This window comes from Heterodontus francisci, chromosome 2 (assembly GCF_036365525.1).
Source record: "Heterodontus francisci isolate sHetFra1 chromosome 2, sHetFra1.hap1, whole genome shotgun sequence".
In the NCBI taxonomy this organism is placed as follows: domain Eukaryota; kingdom Metazoa; phylum Chordata; class Chondrichthyes; order Heterodontiformes; family Heterodontidae; genus Heterodontus; species Heterodontus francisci.
The window spans coordinates 157,765,665-157,787,794 of NC_090372.1; positions in this window are offsets into that span (position 1 = coordinate 157,765,665).

Genomic DNA, 22,130 nt, shown 5'->3' on the forward strand with positions numbered 1-22,130 from the left:
AAATACTCAGCAGGTCTGGTAGCATCTGTGGAGGAGAAGCAGAGTTAATGTTTCAGATCTGTGACCCTTCTTCAGAACTGGCAAATATGAGAAATGTAAAAGGTTATAAGCAAGTAAAGTGGTGGTGGGGCAAGAGATAACAAAGGAGAAGGTGTAGATAGGACAAGGTCACAGAATAGCTGACCCGAAGGTCGTGGAGCAAAGGCAAACAATATGTTAATGATGTGTTGAATTAGTACTGCTGGGTGTTAACGGACTGAAAATTGAACAGCTGCAAGTACAAACATGAAAAAAAACAGTGGGTAAGCAAACTGAACAAACGAAGATGAAATAAAATAAAATAAACACAAAAAATTTTTTTAAAAGGGAAAAGAAAAAAATAACTATAAAATAAATGGGTGGCACAGTGGTAAGCACTGCAGCCTCACACCTCCAGATACCTGGGTTCAGTTCTGGGTACTGCTTGTGCAGAGTTTGCAAGTTTTCCCTGTGATCACGTGGGTTTCCGCCGGGTGCTCTGGTTTCCTCCCATAGCCAAAGACTTGCAGGTTGATAGGTAAATTGGCCATTGTAAATTGCCCCTAATGTAGGTAGGTGGTAGGAGAATGGTGGGGATGTGATAGGGAATATGGGATTAATGTAGGGTTAGTATAAATGGGTGGTTGTTGGTCAGCACAGACTCAGTGGGCTGAAGGGCCTGTTTCAGTGCTGTATGACTTGCAGGGTGTCACACAAGTCCAGCAATCTGTCCTCCAAGCCATTACTAGGATTGCTGCAGCTCTGCCCCACGGGAGTGTCAGTGGCTCCATGGAAAAGAAACCTACTGACCTCTCTTAGCATGCCACTGCCAGTAATCTGCACCACCGCCCCCCCCCCGCCCCCCACACACACACACACTGAACCACTGTCACTTTGCCAGTGCCCTTGCTGTTGTCTGTCAGCCAGGCAGCCCAGACTGCTGTTAGCTAGACTGAGTTGGTACAGTCTGAATCCAGGCCTTCTCAGCCCAAAGCTGCTCATGGTCTTCCTCCAAGGCCATCTGCAGTCCCCTCCACTGAAAGTTAGCAGCCTTCCATCAGCCATGCTGCTTAGGCGTACTAGAACTGGCAAAGCCACAAATGGAATGCGAATGGGTGATTTGTTTAATTTTGTGTGCAATATGGGATGATTAATATTGCAAATTTGGTTTGGAATGAGTATTTTGTGTTGGCTTTTGTTTTGCATTATGGGCAAGAGGACAATGTGATGGTGAGAGACAGAGGGAAGGGAAGGTATGGAACTGTTGTGAATGGAGATTGAGTTTTTTATGTACAGCCTGGCCAGAAAGGGGCTGTCTAGGTCGCAACCTCCTCTTTCTCCTCCTCCCTCTTTGAGCAGCTTGTGCTTCTCAGTATGGCCTCTCATTATTCTCCCAGTTATGCTCAATTCCAAGTGGAAGGTCTACTAATGACCCCATGTCTGGGAACAATTGGTTGTGCAGAAGCCTTGAAGTCATCAAAAAGTACTTCAGAAACTGCCGCACTCTCTCCCTGTAGATTTCTGAAACTTGAAATAACTATAGAAAGCACAAAAAATGTGTAGCAACAGCCAGAAGAAATCAGCCAGCAACTAAGCTGTAAGTAGTTGATGATCCCTTTAAGTAGTGCTGGTGGTGGGGATGGTCTCACTGTACATTAACAAATCATCCAGGTACACTACACAGTTGGGTAGGCTAGCCACTATCTGGTTCATCAGCCTTTGAAAGGTGGCTATGGCATTTCTTAGCCCAAAGGGCATCATCCGGCAATGGAATAAGCCATCTGGGGTGACAAAAGCCGAGATCTTTTTAGCTCAGGGGGTTAAGGGAACCTGCCAGTACTCTTTTAACAAGTCTATTTTGTTTATGTAGGTGGCGTTTCCTACACTGTACAGTATTCCAGGCAGGGAATTGGAATCAGCTCTGGTCACTGTATTAATCTTTCTGTAATCAGTGCAGAGCCTTGTTGAGCCATTGGGTTTGGGCATCAACACAACTGGGGAACTCCAACTGCTCTGACTGAGCTCAATCAGCTTATACTTCTGCATATACTGAATTTCTTCCAGAACTTGGGTCAGTTTCCTGGGACCTAGGCGATAGGGATTTCATTTTATGGGAGGGATCTCTCCGACATCCACATTGTGTAGGGTAGGGTTGTGCACCCTGGTTTGTCCCTGCAGATCCCTTTAAATGCTGTGAACAACCTTATTAGGTCTCCTCTCTGTTTTGCATTTAAATAGGAGAGTACGGTGTCTAATTTCCCTAACATTTCAGTGTTAGTTAACCGGACGGTAGGGGGTTCGATTTAGGAATCCTCCAGGCCTTCTTCTAACTTGTCCTCACTGTCCCTTTTGCCCTTCTCTTTCCTAACTGCCCAACAGACCTGTGCATGTTTGTCCCCTTCCCAGCTGTGATACTATTTTAACATATTGATGTGGCACAGCCTTTGCTTTTTCCTATGATCTGGGTTGTCAATTATATAATTCACCTTGCTCATTCTCTTTATTACTCTGTGCGGACCACTGAACCGGGCTTTCAATGGTTCCCTCTGTATTGGTAATAGCACTAACACAAGGCCTCCATGCTGAAATGTTCTGGCCTTGGCATGTTTATCCATCTGCCTTTTCATAGCTGGCTGGGAGGTTTTTAGGTGTTACTGAGGCACTGCATAGGCTCTCGTGAGCCATTCTCGAAATATGGAGATATAGTCTAACGGAAAATTCATCCATGTGTCCCAAAAACCTCTTCTTGATTAGTTTTAGAGGACCTCTCACCTCGTGTCCATAAAATAATTAAAAAGGACTGAAAGCTAGTGGACTCATTAGATGAATCTCCGGTAGCAAACAGAAGAAATCCCAGCCCTTTGTCCCAGTCATGGGGGTACTCATAGCAGTGTGCCCTGATCATTGTCTTTGGGGTCTGGTGGTACTGCTTCAAAGCCCCTTGTGACTGTGGGTGATAGGCTGAGAACTTTAGCTGGGTTATGCGCAGATTACTCATGACCTTTTGAAAAATACTGGACATAAAATTGTGCCCTGATCTGACTGGATGTGGAGTGGCTTGTCACATGATAGTCACTCAGTCATTCAAACATAGCAAATAGCAGCATTTCTCTGCTTGCTGAAATGAATAATCAGTTCCTTTAAACTTCTTGGGTCTTGGTTCTTGCTGGAAAATGCAGATGTTTTGTCTCGCTCATCACAAACATTGCAGTGTAGGATACTGTGTTCCAAACTGGGTGACAATCCTAAGCTTTTCAAAAAGAAATTCTTAAAAAAATAAATTTAGATCTCCAGTCAGTTGTTACGGCCAGGTGAGGAGGGGGTCACAGGCTCCCTTCGTGCTCTTCCTCTTATTTGACTGCAACAGAGTTTATTCTTTCTTAAACAGTGTCTGTGCTTAGCACCTCAGTGAGTGTTTGACCTTTAATGTGATCGTGAAAGAACCAATTGGACAGGTTTTCTGGAGTTTGACCAAGAAAGAGGTGAGTTTATTATACTTAACAAACTAAACCTGATTTAAAAAGAACATAAAAAAGCTACACTTTCACGCACACATACACACGAGAATCATACACACACGAATAGATTACAGAGTAAAAAGTAGATTTTGTAGTTGGATTAGAGTCCAGAATAAATGGAAATTAAATACAATCTGTGAGGTTGGATGATTTGGTAATCTTTCGGATGAAGTTGTATTCTTGAAGTCTTTGGCTGATCTAAGTGCACTTTGTGGCTGGTCTGCTTGGCTCAGGGCTTTCTTGGAGGCAGACTCGTAGGTGGCTGTCTTCCTCTGGTCTCTGTCTATAGCAATCTGTAGGCTTGGATGGTCCACAGTCGCAGATGGTTTTCAATCTTGAGGTGTTATCTGGGGAAACAGAGAAAGTGAAGGAGGCACACACCCTTTCCACTGCTGCACAGTCTGAGTTACTGACTTGACTCCCTGTTCAAGGAAACTCCCAGCTTTCACAGAGATGGACAGTCACATGACTGCCTCAGGGCATTCTCTGGAACCTTCTAATGAGATTCATGGTTCGGAATTGCGCCCCAGGATGCCAATCTTTATATGTTGTTACAAACAGGTGCGAAAGGTGTCTTGGGGTCTGTTACTATCGTCACCTGGTCTTTGTAACAGGATTTAATTTGAAACACACTGTGTTTTGAGCTCCCCCTTTGTGAATCCTTGCTCATAACTTTCCAATTATAAGACAAAGAAACCAATTCACACAGGTTTTCTGAGGTTTAAAGAAGAAAGATGAAATTTTATTAAAACTTAAACTTAAACTCTAATACAGTTAACGCCTACAGATATATGACGTGCCCACGCTAGCATGCACATGCGATACACACATGCAAATAGGGACAGAAAAGAGGAGAGGAAAATATAATAGAGAGGGTTTGAGGCAATATCAGAAGCGTTTCTTGTTTCCTGTGCTTCGAGCTCACTTGATTGTAGGTAGTCTTGCTATTTGTTGGGGCCCACTGCTCTTCTTAAACCTTGTTCACGTAGGAGACTTTTCTCTCTTTGAGGTTCACATGCTTTCACAAGATTCAGTTCCGTGAGAAAAAAGATGGAGGCAGGCAGGACTGGAGAGGAGGTTCTGTTCCAACTGGGAGCCCACGGCTTTCTCAGTTCAAATTCTGTTTTCCAAATTTAAAAGTCCCCTAGTTGACCAGCAGGTGGTCATGTGACTGACTGGTTTGACCAGGTCTCTTCTGTGTATTGGGGCAGGGACTGGTTCCTCATTGTTCCAACACTGTCTGTTACTATGCAAATTTCTTTCCAGTCAGAGGCTTGCAATTTTAAGTTTTACTGTTCATGTGGCAAAATAATGCATGCCTCAGTCTTGGTAGGTGGGGGGCTTGCCTGACAACATGGAGGGGTTTGCTCTTTCAAAGTCAAGGTGCTAGGATTGCCTTGAGTGCCATGTTAATGAAGCAATCTTAGGTAATTCAATCACTTAGAGCAAACCATTGTTCTGGGTGCATGCTCCTCTGACCTCTGTTTCTGATTAGGGCCTTGGAATGTGAAAAGGAGTTTCAGATGAAAATTGCAGTGGCCATCTTGGCTGTCAGTTTTTTAAAAGCTAACTGCAGTATTTTTTCCATTAAAAGTTTAATATAAGTTAATATAAGGCCCTTTGAGCCTGCACTGCCATTCGATATGATCATGGTTGATCATTCAAACTCAGTACCCTGTTCTCGCTTTCTCCCCATAACCCTTGATCCCTTTAGCCCTAAGAACTATATCTAACTCTTTCTTGAATATATTTAGTGATTTGGCCTCAACTGCTTTCTGTGGTAGAGAATTCCACAGGTTCCACTCTCTGGGTGAAGAAATCCTTCCTCATCTCAGTCCTAAATGGCTTACCCCTTAGACTGTGACCCCTGGTCCTGGACTCCCTCACCATCAGGACCATCCTTCCTGCATCTAGTCTGTCCAGTGGATTAAATAAAATTATCATTCAACAAAGTCATTGGCTTAACAATTGGAGCAGGGTCTTGGCTCTGACAGTATTGGAGCAGAGTCCTGGGTCTGACAGTATTGGAGCAGAGTCCTGGGTCTGACAGTATTGGAGCAGAGTCCTGGGTTTGACAGTATTGGAGCAGAGTCCTGGGTTTGACAGTATTGGAACAGAGTCCTGGGTCTGACAGTATTGGAGCAGAGTCCTGGGTTTGACAGTATTGGAGCAGAGTCCTGTGTCCGACAATATTGGAGCATGTGGGCAGTGAATTAGACTCGTTAAGAGCCCTGTTAAGGGTAGGTAATGGAGGCCAACTCAGATGTTCCAGTCGGCCTCCAGTTTTCCGACATGACGAGAGACAGTTTAACTGCCTAGAAACAGGCAGCCAGTGGCAGGGTGGGGTGCCAGTATTCAAAGCAGGCCTACAGGCCTTCCCTGCCTGCTGCATGGGGTGCAGCCAAAGGCTCCCTGTAGAGGGATTCCCCCCACCCCACACACACAGTTGTGGCCTGGCTGCTTTTCATATTTTTCATTGACATTTTTTAAAAGTTGCTGAGAGGGCACCATGATGTTGAAGTGTTTGAATATTTTTTAGGCAGCTCTGTTTATCATTAAGTGAAAATATTTTCTAGGATTCAGTTAGAAAACACCTAATTCAGTGTTTGCTTAGATCCCTTAGAAATCTAGGGCTGAATTTTACTGGACTCTGGATGGTGCAAATAGAGGGAGGCTGCAGTAAAATAGCAGGGAGCCATGTCAGGATGGCTCCCGGTCATTATCCCACCACCAGGGAGGTTTGCCAGCAGCAAGCGGGAGGGGGGCTGCGAGGCGGATCGGCTGATCGATTCATGGAGGCAGGTAACCTATTTGCATAATTAAAGACCCTATGAAGGGTCATTTTACGTGGCCGCCGGCATTTTGCCAATGGTGGGGTGACTCCCCGCTGCATGTGGAGACCACCAGCTTCATGGAGGCAGCCTCCCTGTGGCAGTCCAGGGGTCTATCATAGCCTGAGGTTCCATGGAACAAAGAGGATGCCGCAGGCATGAAAGGCAGCCCTTGTGGCCCTAACAATCTCCTCGGAGGATTTTGCCTCCGTCCCTGCTGCTCGCAGCCTGAATATTAATTTTTACTTACCTGTCCGAGGGTGCCTCCATTTTGAAGTTTTGAAGTGGTTAAAAAAATTGATTTTTAAAGGCTCCATAGGAGAGAAAAATAATTGGGAAAACTCAATTCCTCTCTCAGGCTGATTGAAGATGGCGCCATTATGGGAGGTGTCCAGAAAGAAAAGCGCAGGAAGCCCCAAACACTGCAGAGCCTCCATTCGTGCAGCCAAAGCTGAAAGAACCATTAAAGCAGTCAACTGTGAAGAAGATATGCAAACTCTAGCAGCCAAAGCTTAAAAAAATCAGTAAGCCACTCAAGCATGAAGAACATAAACAATCTCTAGAAAAAAAAGCAAAGGGGAAAGGCCATGAGCTGCCTTTTGAACAGCTGTGCCAACATACATGCTGAAGTGCTGAAAGCAAAATAAACAGAACACGGTCAGGCACATGCTATGCTCCATCAAAGCAGCTAGTCTAAATAAAAGAGAATTTCTTAAAGGGGAAATAACGCAGTTAATAGCACAAGTCTTAAAGCAGCTTTTTAGCCATTAATAGACAAGTCATAATAAATACAGTGCTGCAGGCACAAAGATCTGAACAAAGTTAAATAAAGGGCAGAAAGCAAAAGAACAGCAGAAAGATGGATATCAAATATCCCAGCATGAACTGAAGGCCATTGATATCCTATCCAAGTTCAAACTTTTTAAACAAAGAATGCAGTTATGCTTCACAGACCAATCGGTTGTAGAACCAGAGAAGCAAGTTGTGAAAATACTGATAGCAGTTGGAAATGACAGGTTTGAGAGAATCGATACCTCTGGCTTGTCTGAAGAGGACCAAAAAGATCCCGCAAAGATATGGAAAGTGCTAGAAGATCAGCTTCGGGTAAGAGTGAATTTTAGAATTCATTGCCTGGAATTGATGTCCTACAGGCAACAGCCACAGGATTCAATAGACCAATTCATCAGTAGATGCCATAGTAAGGACAACGAAAGCAATTTTCCAGAAACTGTGCTATCGGAGCGAGTAATGGAACTGGTGACTGTCTCAACACCTATTAAAGCATTTCAAAAAGCTCACCTGGGGAAAAAGAAGGGTTACAGCATTGCAGTGCTGCTAGATGATGGCAGGAAATACAAAGCCATCGTAGCTGCACAAGAGCATCTGCAAGTACTAGGTGCAACTGACAGTATCGGCATGATAACCAGATCACAAAAAGGAAGCATACGGTGTGGTAAGTGTGGTCTGTCCCAATCACAGCGAAGCTGTCCTGCATTTCAACACCTGTGCAAGGCGTGCAGTGCAAAAGGACACTGAGCTCGCTTATGCAAGAATTCTGGCTCCAAGGACAAAGCCAGAAGTCACAATAGGACACAAACAAACAGAAGAGAGGCACAGCAACAGGACAACAGCAGCAAGGAGAGTGCTAGAGACCTGCGTAAACGCAAGCTGATGCATGATGTCCACAGTGTAACAGACCCGAGACAAGGCACAGAGTGGAGTGATTCATGGCCAGAAGGGGATCAGGCATTTGACATTGTGAACCTGACACATTGTGTTGATGAAATCAAACAACTGGAAGCTTTTGCTACTATCAATATCATGTGCCCAAGGAAAGGTGGCAAACACACACTCAGGGTTAAAATTGACATGGGAGCTAGTATAAATATCCTACCAGTCCGAATTCTGAAGGATATGTACTGGAGTCGTTGGAAATTAATGACACAACTGACAACTGCAAAGTTAACTCCATACAATGGGTCACTGATTCCTTGCAGTGGCACACTAACAATACACTGCATCTATGACAAGTCGGCATGGAAGCCACAAATACTTTACCTGGTAGAAATAAGTGGACCAACAGTGGCAGGGTTACCAGCATGTATGGACCTCAACATCGTGGCTATCCACGAGGTCACCAAGGTACCCATTACAGCAGAAGAGACCAAGGATACCAGCAGTGAGTCAATCCATGACCTAAAACAAATGTACCCGGACAGGTTCGATGCCATAGGAGATTTCAAAGGCGATGCTGAACTGCACCTCAGAGAGGATGCAATTCCATCAATCAACCCTCCCAGAAAGTGCAGTGTGCAAGTACAAGAAAAGCTTAAATGCATGAATGACATGGAGGACAATGGCATCATCCGTCATGTGCATCATCATCCCGACTGGTGCAGCTCAATTATATGCGTACTGAAGAAAGATGGAGCAATCAGGGCCGAGGCATCTAAAGCTCTCCCTAAAGAGATGCTGCCACAAGATTCCAACTCTAGAGGAATTGAATCCCAAGTTCACAGGAGCCAAATTCTTCTCCAAGTTGGATGCTAAACTTGGATCTTGGTTGGTACATCTAGCTAAGGAATCACAGAAAGTACCACCTTCAGAACACCATTTGGAAGATACTGCTTCCAGAGACCAATCTTCGGCTTATCTGTCAGTCAAGATCTGTTTCAGCAGCATATGGACAGAATTATAGAAAATGTGCCTGGCTGCATATGTATTGCGGTAATGGGCAAAACCTAAAAAGAACAGGATCGAAATCTTCATTCACTGATGGCAGTAGCTCGTCATGAAGGGCTCGTTTTTAACTGCAAGATGTGCCAGGTGAATCTAAGTCAGATCAACTTCTTTGGTCCCATCTACTCAGGTTGCAGAATCCAACCTTACCTAGACAATGTCGAAGATATAAGGCAAATGGCTACTCCACAAGACAAAGAAGACCTAAAAAGATGCCTTGTATTTTTCAACTTCTTGACACCATACATTCCAATTTTTTCTGACAAAGCATCATCACTGAGAGAGCTCTTAAAGAAAGCTGCACCATTTGTACAGCAAGAGGATCATCAGCATATGTTTGAGTTTTTCAAACAAACCTTGTCAGCAGAAACTGTACCCTGCAGTACTATGATCCAAGGAAGAAGAAAATCCTGGAAGTCGACGCCTCACAAAAAGGGCTTGAAGCGTGCAGGGTGGCAAATCAATTGCATTTGGATCCAAGTGTTTATCCTCAACGCAATCCAATTGCTCAAACATAGAGCGTGAAACACTTGCTCTTGTGTTTGGGATCACAAGGTTCCACACCTATCTGTTTGGTAAGCAGTTCACTGTGGAAACTGACCACAAACCACTGGAGATGATCTGGCGCAAACATTTCACAAGTGCACTATTTTGACTATAGCGACTCTTAGTGAAAGTACAGGGGTACGACTTTGACGTCTGCTACAAACCGGGTACCAAAATGGTCACCTCAGATACGCTGAGCAGATTGCCAAATCTGAACAAAAATAAAGAAGTCCCACTGGATCTACAAGCAGGCAGCATGGACATCGAGGTGGAAGATGTGCTCAAAATCGATTTATTGCATTTTGGTCAGCATAATTGTGACCAACTACAATCAGAAACAGCCAATGACCCATAACTGAAAGCACTGTGGAGATTCATCATAGAAGGATGGCCAGATACAAGAAGAGGTGCCAGAAACCCTTATAGAGCTGAACTCGGTATCTCGAGAGGCGTCACCTTCAAAGGAAAACAAGTGACTGTGCCCAAAGCTCTCCGACACGACACCTTGTCACAACTTCACCAAGGCTATATGGGCATAGAGTGAATGAGACTACTGGCACGAAACACTGTTTATTGGCCAGGGATCAACAGTGACATTGAAAGGTTAGTGAGGAAGTGAGAGGCATGCCAGAGCCACTAGCCACAACATAAATAACTTCTACACCCTCATGAGATTCTGTCAGTTTCTTGGTCCAAAATTGCCACTGATCTATTTTCCGCTAATGGAGACGACTTCATCTTAGTCACCAATTATTTCTCCAAATTTCCCAAGTGTTAGACAGGTAAAAGACACTTCAAGCTCAGTTGTCGCAGACACATTGAGTGCCATATTCAGTCTATTCGGTGTAGCTGAAGAAATTATTTCAGACAATGGGCCACAGTATACGGCAAACCTTGAAGGGATATGAGTGCCAAATGAGGCATAAACCTTGTGATGTCCTCACCACACTACCCTATAACTAATGGTCTTGCTAAGAGAATGGTTCACACAGTTAAATCACTTATCCAGAAGGATAGTGCAAGGGAACAGGATTTTCATGTTGTCATGCTACATCTCAGAGCTACACTACTGTCACCAGCAGAGATCACGTTTGGCAGACATGTGCAAATGATCCTGCCTAGCCATCATCTGTCCAAATTCTGTGAGATGCAGGTGACACTGCTCAAAAAACAGGGGAGAATGAAGATGGTGCATGACTGACACGCATGGTTGGAACTACCTCAGCTATGCATAGGACAAACGGTCAGGATCATACACCCCACAATGAGAACATGGTTACCCGCAGAGGTATCCAAAGTATGCCGTGAGCCTAGGTCCTATAAGGTTACAATGTCTCGTGGAGAAGGGCTGAGGAGGAACTGAAACCAATTAGGAGAAGTGTGCAATACTCCAGTTGTTCACAGTGGACTCGAAAGACCACACTCCAAGGATGAGGGTGTGGGGGAGCTACAGGATAACAACCAAAACACTGACAACATGTCTGTAAACCAAAAACAGCCAAGGGCGAAATCCACATCCCCATAACAAAATCTGGAAGAGTTGTCAAACCACCGAAATGATATATGAAATCTTAAGCTTCTGCATGTGCAAATTTCATAATCTCTATCTCTGTGTAAATAATTTTGATGTTATCTAATTTTATATGTTTTTACTTATAGCGTATGAGACTTATCTTTGGAAAGAAAGGGGATGTTGTATGATTGCTTCAAGAGTGATGTCCTTTAAGAACTCAGTATGCTATTGAGCGAAGTGCCAGGATGTAGTCATGCGGCTAGAAGCCATAGTCACTCTGCAACTGTAACTCCCTAGACAAAGGCTCTGTACATAGTTTGCTATGTATTGTATATAATAAACCTGTTTGAGATCTTCAAGGAATTGGAATCGACATAACTCATTGTGTTACTTAAGATAACACAAAGAACACATGACAGTGGATGGAAGGAATTAAGATTTATAAGCAAGAATCTCTGCAAATGCCAATCTAGCTGTCATTCCTATACACTTCAAAAAATTACTGCTGTTATTGTCAGAATCCTACCATATTTTCTGATAAAACTCTGATGCCAATAAAATGGTTGTCTTTGTTAGCGCATTAAAAAAAAGCTGCATTAACCTTCCAAGGTGTTCCCGTTGAAGAGCTACATTTTCCTGACCCACTGCACTGGATTAGAAAATATTTAAACAGCGATTTGTTTTTGTATAGGAAATATCAATAATGCAGTAGAAATCATTTTCAATTTGAAATCAATGGAATTAAAATTGGGGAGGTTTTATGGGCTGAAATTTAAATAAATTAAAATACCTGAATTAATTACTCTTCCGTCGCCTCCTGATAGCCCATTGCGATCTTCACCCCAGTGGCCAACAGTGCCACGCCTTTAGATCCCAGTACAGGGAAACGAAGCGCAATGCTGGTGGAGGGGGGGGGGGGGGGGGAGGGATGAGGTACGTTTATCAGTGCCGTGAGGAGGGGAGGGGAAATGGGGTCAAATTAATGTCATGGGTATAGGGGATGGTGGGAAAGGTTATAGTTTACATTTTGTGCAGGGGGGAGAGGTCAGATGGCAAAAGTAAGTATTTTGGGGCAGATGGGCAAATAATTAATTTAATTGTTTTGGGGGGTGGGAGAGAGGCAAAAGAGATGTTTTTATTTATTTCAAATCCATTTTGCTTTAAATATTTAAATTTCCTGGTAGGGCTGACAGCCGTTTAAAAATGGCGTCAGCGCCTGCGCACAGGCAGTTGACTCCATTGCCGGGGACAGACAGCAACCCCCCACATGCAGTCGGGGGTGGGGGGGGGGGGCGGCGGCCCGCCCCAGCTAATTTGATGGAGCTAGCAGAATGCAATGTCTGCAGTGTGACTACATTCAATGTGCGTTCAGCGGTCTGCTGCACAGGTTTCTCATTGAAAGTAGCATCCAGCCCACTCCATTAACAGGTTAATAGGGCTGTTAAGAAGGCATATGGTGTGTTAGCTTTTATTAGTAGGGGGGATCAAGTTTCGGAGCCACGAGGTCATGCTGCAGCTGTACAAAACTCTGGTGAGACCGCACCTGGAGTATTGCGTGCAGTTCTGGTCACCGCATTATAGGAAGGATGTGGAAGCTTTGGAAAGGGTGCAGAGGAGATTTACTAGGATGTTGCCTGGTATGGAGGGAAGGTCTTACGAGGAAAGGCTGAGGGACTGGAGGTTGTTTTCGTTGGAGAGAAGGAGGAGGAGAGGTGACTTAATAGAGACATATAAGATAATCAGAGGGTTAGATAGGGTGGATAGTGAGAGTCTTTTTCCTCGGATGGTGATGGCAAACACGAGGGGACATAGCTTTAAGTTGAGGGGTGATAGATATAGGACAGATGTCAGAGGTAGTTTCTTTACTCAGAGAGTAGTAGGGGCGTGGAACGCCCTGCCTGCAGCAGTAGTAGACTCGCCAACTTTAACGGCATTTAAGTGGTCATTGGATAGACATATGGATGAAAATGGAATAGTGTAGGTCAGATGGTTTCACAGGTCGGCGCAACATCGAGGGTCGAAGGGCCTGTACTGCGCTGTAATCTAATTCTAATTCTAATAAAGGACGATCAATGCACTCCACCAGGTTACTGCCTCTGTATTATACCCACTGCGTGTGTCTCTCTGCTTCATTCTCTCACTGTCGCTATCACAGCCTCAACTTGACACGGTTTTTGAAGTAGAAAATGAAGTTAAGTTTTGTTGAAAACTTATTCAAATTCAATTCAATCATTTTCAAAAAATACCTAAATGAAAATTTGCAACATCACAACAATAGCATTCGGCATTTTCACCAAGAAAAATAAATAATGGATCATTTGGAATTGGAGGATAAATAAGGAAGCCTATTCAGTTCATCTTACTCCAGTCACTTAGAGAGAACCTAATATCGACCACTATAGTATTGAAGTATTTCTTAAATGATTGCAGGGTTTTGCCTCCACTACTCGAACTGTGGGGACTCGGTAGCTCAGTTGCTTAGAATATGGTTTCAAACAACATCAGTTGCGTAGGTTCATTCATACTAAACGCTGTCACCAGGTTTCATGGAGGCACCCAAGATCACGTCGTTGGCACCAGCTGGACCTCATCTTCACAAGGTGAGCCTCGAGAAACAGTGTCCAAATCACACGCAGCTTCCACAGTGCGGACTGCGACACTGACAACTCCCTCGTGTGCAGCAAAGTTAGACTCAAACCAAAGAAGCTACATCACTCCAAGCAGAAGGGCCACCTGCGCATCAACACTAACAGAATTTCTTATCCACAGCTGTTACATAAGTTTCTAAATTCACTTGAAAAAGCCCTTCAAAACACTCCTGCAGGGGGTGCAGAGACCAAGTGGGCCCACATCAGAGACGCCATCTACGATTCAGCAATGACCATCTTTGGCAAACGTGAGAAGCAGACTGCAAACTGGTTTCAATCTCACTTTGACGAGCTGGAACCTCTCATAGCCGCTAAGCGCACTGCACTGTTGAACGACAAGAAAGCCCCCAGCGAGTTAACATCTGTAGCACAAAAAGGTGATATTAGGAGAGTAACACATTGGAAATAAATAGCATTGGTTTGCAGAATGCCACACAGAGAAAAGATTTAGGGGTATTGGTGGACAGATCACTGAAACTGCTTGCACAGTGTGTGATAGAAATAAATAAGTCAAATAACTACCTTGGGTTGTACAGTGGACGGAATGGAGCTCAATTAATCAAAACTGGCAATATAGAGAACAGCAATTCTTAGCATGTTTCCCAGGACTGTTGGTGTCCACATAAGCTGCAGCAACATGCTGCAGTGATTTTCCTCCAACCCATCATAGGTAGTTGTGCCAACTGCACAACAAATGACATCTGTACGCACCCAAAACATGTTAATTCCCCCAACCGCTGGATGCAGCAGGCGGGTGTATATTCTTTCTATATGACTCACACTAGCTCTATATTGATGTCTCCAAGATGGGTGACTCTATTCACTGGAAGCCTTGGTACATGAGATCAGATGGGAAGTTCTGCTACCTGTAGCTGCTCCTTCCTGTCACCTCTCTGCACTGTCTGTGCTGGTGACCTTTTTAGCTTCTCTGCTTGTCTCCCTTGCCACCTCTTACCATTCACAACCCAAGCACGTTACTCTTGATTCCCTCCCTGCTCCCAACTGATACCTCTCATCCCACCATGGTGAGGGGGGTACTGGACTTAATCCTAGGGAATAAACAAAGAACAAAGAACAAAGATAATTACAGCACAGGAACAGGCCCTTCGGCCCTCCAAGCCTGCGCCGATCCAGATCCTCTCTCTAAACATGTCGCCTATTTTCTAAGGTTCTGTATCTCTTTGCTTCCTGCCCATTCATGTATCTGTCTAGATACATCTTAAAAGACTCCATCATGCCCGCATCTACCACCTCCGCTGGCAACACGTTCCAGGCACCCACCACCCTCTGCGTAAAGAACTTTCCACGCATATCCCCCCTAAACTTTTCCCCTTTCACTTTGAACTCGTGTCCTCTAGTAATTGAATCCCCCACTCTGGGAAAAAGCCTCTTGCTATCCACCCTGTCTATACCTCTCATGATTTTGTACACCTCAATCAGGTCCCCCCTCAACCTCCGTCTTTCTAATGAAAATAATCCTAATCTACTCAACCTCTCTTCATAGCTAGCGCCCTCCATACCAGGCAACATCCTGGTGAACCTCCTCTGCACCCTCTCCAAAGCATCCACATCCTTTTGATAATGTGGCGACCAGAACTGTACGCAGTATTCCAAATGTGGCCGAACCAAAGTCCTATACAACTGTAACATGACCTGCCAACTCTTGTACTCAATACCCCGTCCGATGAAGGAAAGCATGCCGTATGCCTTCTTGACCACTCTATTTACCTGCGTTGCCACCTTCAGGGAACAGTGGACCTGAACACCCAAATCTCTCTGGACATCAATTTTCCCCAGGACTTTTCCATTTACTGTATAGTTCACTCTTGAATTGGATCTTCCAAAATGCATCACCTCGCATTTGCCCTGATTGAACTCCATCTGCCATTTCTCTGCCCAACTCTCCAATCTATCTATATTCTGCTGTATTCTCTGACAGTCCCCTTCACTATCTGCTACTCCACCAATCTTAGTGTCGTCTGCAAACTTGCTAATCAGTCCACCTATACTTTCCTCCAAATCATTAATGTATATCACAAACAACAGTGGTCCCAGCACGGATCCCTGTGGAACACCACTGGTCACACGTCTCCATTTTGAGAAACTCTCTTCCACTGCTACTCTCTGTCTCCTGTTGCCCAGCCAGTTCTTTATCCATCTAGCTAGTACACCTTGGACCCCAAGCGCCTTCACTTTCTCCATCAGCCTGCCATGGGGAACCTTATCAAACGCCTTACTGAAGTCCATGTATATGACATCGACAGCCCTTCCCTCATCAATCAACTTTGTCACTTCCTCAAAGAATTCTATTAAGTTGGTAAGACATGACCTTCCCTGCACAAAACCATGTTGCCTATCACTGATAAGCCCATTTTCTTCCAAATGGGAATAGATCCTATCCCTCAGTATCTTCTCCAGCAGCTTCCCTACCACTGACGTCAGGCTCACCGGTCTATAACTACCTGGATTATCCCTGCTACCCTTCTTAAACAAGGGGACAACATTAGCAATTCTCCAGTCCTCCGAGACCTCACCCGTGTTTAAGGATGCTGCAAAGATATCTGTTAAGGCCCCAGCTATTTCCTCTCTCGCTTCCCTCAGTAACCTGGGATAGATCCCATCCGGACCTGGGGACTTGTCCACCTTAATGCCCTTTAGAATACCCAACACTTCCTCCCTCCTTATGCCGACTTGACCTGGAGTAATCAAACATCTGTTCCTAACCTCAACATCCGTCATGTCCCTCTCCTCGGTGAATACCGATGCAAAGTACTCGTTTAGAATCTCACCCATTTTCTCTGAGTCCAAGCATAACATTCCTCCTTTGTCCTTTAGTGGGCCAATCCTTTCTCTAGTTACCCTCTTTCTCCTTATATATGAATAAAAGGCTTTGGGATTTTCTTTAACCCTGTTTGCTAAAGATATTTCATGACCCCTTTTAGCCCTCTTAATTCCTCGTTTCAGATTGGTCCTACATTCCCGATATTCTTTCAAAGCTTCGTCTTTCATCAGCCGCCTAGACCTTATGTATGCTTCCTTTTTCCTCTTAGCTAGCCTCACAATTTCACCTGTCATCCATGGTTCCCTAATCTTGCCATTTCTATCCCTCATTTTCACAGGAACATGTCTCTCCTGCACGCTAATCAACCTCTCTTTAAAAGCCTCCCACATATCACATGTGGATTTACCTTCAAACAGCTGCTCCCAATCTACATTCCCCAGCTCCTGCCGAATTTTGCTATAGTTGGCCTTCCCCCAATTTAGCACTCTTCCTTTAGTACCACTCTCGTCTTTGTCCATGAGTATTTTAAAGCTTACGGAATTGTGATCACTATTCCCAAAGTAGTCCCCTACTGAAACTTCAACCACCTGGCCGGGCTCATTCCCCAACACCAGGTCCAGTATGGCCCCTTCCCGAGTTGGACTATTTACATACTGCTCTAGAAAACCCTCCTGGATGCTCCTTACAAATTCTGCTCCATCTAGACCTCTAAGACTAAGTGAATCCCAGTCAATGTTGGGAAAATTAAAATCTCCTATCACCACCACCCTGTTGCTCCTACATCTTTCCATAATCTGTTTACATATTTGTACCTCTATCTCACGCTCGCTGTTGGGAGGCCTGTAGTACAGCCCCAACATTGTTACCGCACCCTTCCTATTTCTGAGTTCTGTCCATATTGCCTCACTGCTCGAGTCCTCCATAGTGCCCTCCTTCAGCACAGCTGTGATATCCTCTTTGACCAGTAATGCAACTCCTCCACCCCTTTTACCTCCCTCTCTATCCCTCCTGAAGCATCGATATCCTGGGATATTTAGTTGCCAATCATGCCCTTCCCTCAACCAAGTCTCAGTAATAGCAATAACATCATACTCCCAGGTACTAATCCAAGCCCTAAGTTCATCTGCCTTACCTACTACACTTCTTGCATTAAAACAAATGCACCTCAGACCACCAGTCCCTTTATATTCATCATCTGCTCCCTGCCTGCTCTTCCCCTTAGTCACACTGACTTCATTATCTAGTTCCTTACAGGCTTTTGATACTACCTCCTTACTGTCAACTGACCTCAATTTGTTCCCATCCCCCTGCCACATTAGTTTAAACCCTCCCCAACAGCGTTAGCAAAAGCACCCCCAAGGACATTGGTTCCAGTCCGGCCCAGGTGTAGACCGTCCAATTTGTAATAGTCCCACCTCCCCCAGAACCGGTCCCAATGTCCCAAAAATCTGAACCCCTCCTTCCTGCACCATCTCTCAAGCCACGCATTCATCCTGACTATTCCTTCATTTTTACTCTGACTATCACGTGGCACTGGTAGCAATCCTGAGATTACTATCTCTGAGGTCCTGCTTTTTAACTTGGCTCCTAACTCCCTAAACTCTGCTTGTAGGACCTCATCCCGTTTTTTACCTATATCATTGGTGCCTATGTGCACAATGACAACTGGCTGTTCACCCTCCCCCTTCAGAATGTTCTGCAGCCGATCTGAGACATCCCGGACCCGTGCACCTGGGAGGCAACATACCATTCGGGAGCCTCGTTTTCGACCACAGAACCGCCTGTCTACTCCCCTTACAATCGAATCCCCTACGACTATAGCCCTTCCACTCTTTTTCCCGCCCTTCTGAACAGCAGAGCCAGCCACGGTGCCATGGACCTGGCTACTGCTGCCTTCCCCTGGTGAGCCATCTCCCTCAACAGTATCCAAAACGGTATACTTGTTTTGGAGGGAGATGACCGCAGGGGACTCCTGCGCTGCCTTCCTGCTCTTTCTCTGCCTTTTGGTCACCCATTCCCTTTCTCCCTCAGCAATCCTAATCTGCGGTGTGACCATTTCACTAAACGTGCTATCCACGACCTCCTCAGCATCGCGCATGCTCCAAAGTGAGTCCATCCGCAGCTCGAGAGCCGTCATGCGGTCTAACAAGAGCTGCAGTTGGACACACTTCCTGCACGTGAAGGAGTCAGGGACATCAGCCATGTCCCTGAGCTCCCACATTGAGCAAGAGGAGCATGACATGGGTCTGAGATCTCCTGCCATTTTTAATCTTAAGCTTAACTTAGTTAAATGAAAAAGGAACGAAAGGTTTTTACCAATCACGATAAAACCAGAGAAATAGAAAAAGCCTTACCTTATAAACACCCCGCCGAAAAACAAAAGGAAATTAAGTTTACTTTCAAACTGACCTTCCCAGCTGCTCACTCGCTCACACTCTGCTCCCGAAAAAGCTGCTTCCCAGCTGCTCACTCGCTCACACTCTGCTCCCGAAAAAGCTGCTTCCCAGCTGCTCACCCGCTCACACTCTGCTCCCGCAAAAGCTTCCCAGCTGCTCACTCGCTCACACTCTGCTCCCGAAAAAGCTGCTGCAATGAATGATGCTGGACAAGTGGTCAAAGTGTCAGTGGGGGAGCATTTCAGGGATAGTGACCATAACTCTGTAAGATTTAAGGTAGTTATGGAAAAGGACAATGATGGACCAGAAATAAAGGTACTGAATTGGGGAAAGGCCGATTTCAATATGATAAAACAGGATCTGGCCAAAGTGGACAGGGAGCAGCTACTTGTAGGAAAGTCTACATCACGTCAGTGGGAGTTATTCAAAGAGGAAATTGTGAGATTTCAGACCCAACATGTACCCGTTAAGGTGAAGGGTAGGACCAACAGGTCCAAGGAACCATGGATGTCAAGGGATATAGAGGACTGCATCAGGAAAAAAAAAGAAGGCTTACGGCAGATCCCAAGCGCAAAATACAGCAGAGGCACTAGAGGAGTATAGAAAGTGTAGGGTGGCACTTAAAAAAGTAATTAGGAGAGCGACGAGGAGACATGAAAAAACACTGGCAGACAAGATAAAGGAAAATCCTAAGGCGTTTTCTAAGTATATTAAGGGTAAGAGGATAACCAGGGAAAGAATGGGGCCCATTAGGGACCAACGTGGCAATCTTTGTGTGGAGCCAGAGGACATAGGTGAGGTTTTAAATGATTATTGTTCATCAGTGTTCACTTGGAGAAGGACGATGTAGGTCTAGAGATCAGGGAGGGGGATTGTGATATACTTGAATATATTAGCATTGAAAGGGAGGAAGTATTAGCTGTTTTAGTGGGCTTAAAAGTGGATAAATCCTCAGGCCCAGATGAGATGTATCCCAGGCTGTTATGTGAGGCAAGGGAGGAGATAGCAGGGGCTTTGACACAAATTTTCAAATCCTCTCTGGCCACAGGAAAGGTACCAGAGGACTGGAGGACAGCGAATGTGGTACCATTATTCAAGAAGGGTAGCAGGGATAAACCAGGTAATTACAATGCAAATCAATGAGTCTATAACATCAGTTCCTTGAAGATCTCTAGAAGATTTATTAACAGCTAAACTAGTACCTACAATACAGAGCAAACTAAAAACAGAACCTTTATGCAGGGTGTTGCTGTGCTGATTGACCATGGCTTCGAGTTTCATGACTTCATCCTGGTACTTAGCTCATTAGCATACCGAGTTCTTAAAGGGTCATCACTCTTAAAGCTATCATACAACAGAACAGGACTCGCGTTACGTTCTTTAAAGCATTTTCTGTACTTTTACTAAGGTGGTAAAAATGTTGAGTGTGGTGAAGAACTTAACACCGGGATCATGAACATGGCATTAGTGCCTTTGCAGAAGCTGGGTGGCTACTCATAAACAGCCTTCCCACACTGAGCTGGGAATTGTGTTGTAGTTATTTAAATTGCATAGTGTACTTTCACTGCAGTTGCGCATATTATAGTATATTGCATGAGCATCTGATCTCACCTTGTTATATTTCCTGGGTTGGAATTAATGAGGCATGCAGGAAGAACTCCTAGTGCAACTGCCACCAGAAAGAAAGAAACAGCCACTGCAGCACCCAAAGAGCCTAATTCCAGGCCCTCTCCCTCCATCCTAATGCTGCAGGGCCTACCTGTCACTAACCCATCAACCACTGGGGATTGACAAGAACAAGATGGATGACAGGGAAATCTGTTGCCTTAATTGCAATTCACATGGAGTGGGTGAGGAAAGGGTATATAGCAGCAGTCCTGGCAGGGGCAAGAAGAGAGAAATCACGTCATGTCGGCAGGTGGGGATGGGAGGGGGAGGTGGTGCGGTGGCAGTAGGTCTCGCTGCCTGAGATTGCCCAATTTCAGTTGGGATTACAGAAAAAAAACAGCCCCATAGGATAAAGTTGCTCACTCACTGTGAGCAATGCCATGGAAGATCACTATTATTGTACTATAATGATGTAAAATAAAAATAGAGCAAGCACCAAAGAGAATCAGTTGGGTGGTGATAAGACCAGCAAAAAGCCCACTAAAATTTTAAACCTCAATCATTATATTCTGAAAGGTCCTAGGGATGTGCAGTAATATAAAGTAGTACACAAGGTGTTCAGTTTATAGACAATATCCGGTGTGCATTTTTAAATTCTCAGTAAATGCGTTTTGAAGAGGATGGCTGTTTTCGATTAGATTTCTCTAAATTCAGTTAATGGTAGAGTGTTCAAATGTTTTCCAATCTGGCAGGCTATTAAGTTTCTTTTCTAAAAACACGAGTGTATCATAATGCCGTTTTAAATTAAATAGATAAAAGCAAGAGGTTTAGTGAGCAGTAGAAACAGATAAGGCATAGTCAGTCCCTCAGGCTATCACTGCACACAGTAGATCTAACCCAAGTGTTGACTTTATCTCTCACTATTGTTATTCTGTCAGTAAGGGTGTTATGTTTTTGCAGTAATTTTCAGTCAGCACAGTCAAGGACAGCTACCATTTCTAGTATTTCTGACCTCTGACAAGATCTCCAGCTCCGTTCGCTTGTTCTCCGGGAACGTTTAGTTTTCTGGCTAGATTTTATTTTTCCCCTTTGGGACAGTTCAGCCTGTAAAAAGTACAGTCAAGCTAAAAATAATTTCTATTAGAATGTCTCTCAGGCTAAAATTAGTAATATCATCAGAGAGTGATTCTGTGATCTTGTGCTCCAACAGAGAGCACAGAATCACCCCAGATAGCCATTTTTTGGTTTCTTTCGTGATGGATCCAAAGACTTCCCAAACCTGAGTTAATACCAAGATGTTAAATAAACTTAAAATTTCTTTGGATGTCTAATTAAGATTGTAACACAGCAATGCTGCTGTTGATATACATAATCACCATTTCATTATTGTCAGGGCCATCGTCACATCTTTGTTTTGGTTTTAAAAGTTATCAATTCTTACAAAATATTTACAGCACTGAAACAGGCCATTTGGCCCAAAAGGTCCATGCCAGTGCTTATGCTACACAGAAGCCTCCTCCCACCCCTTTTC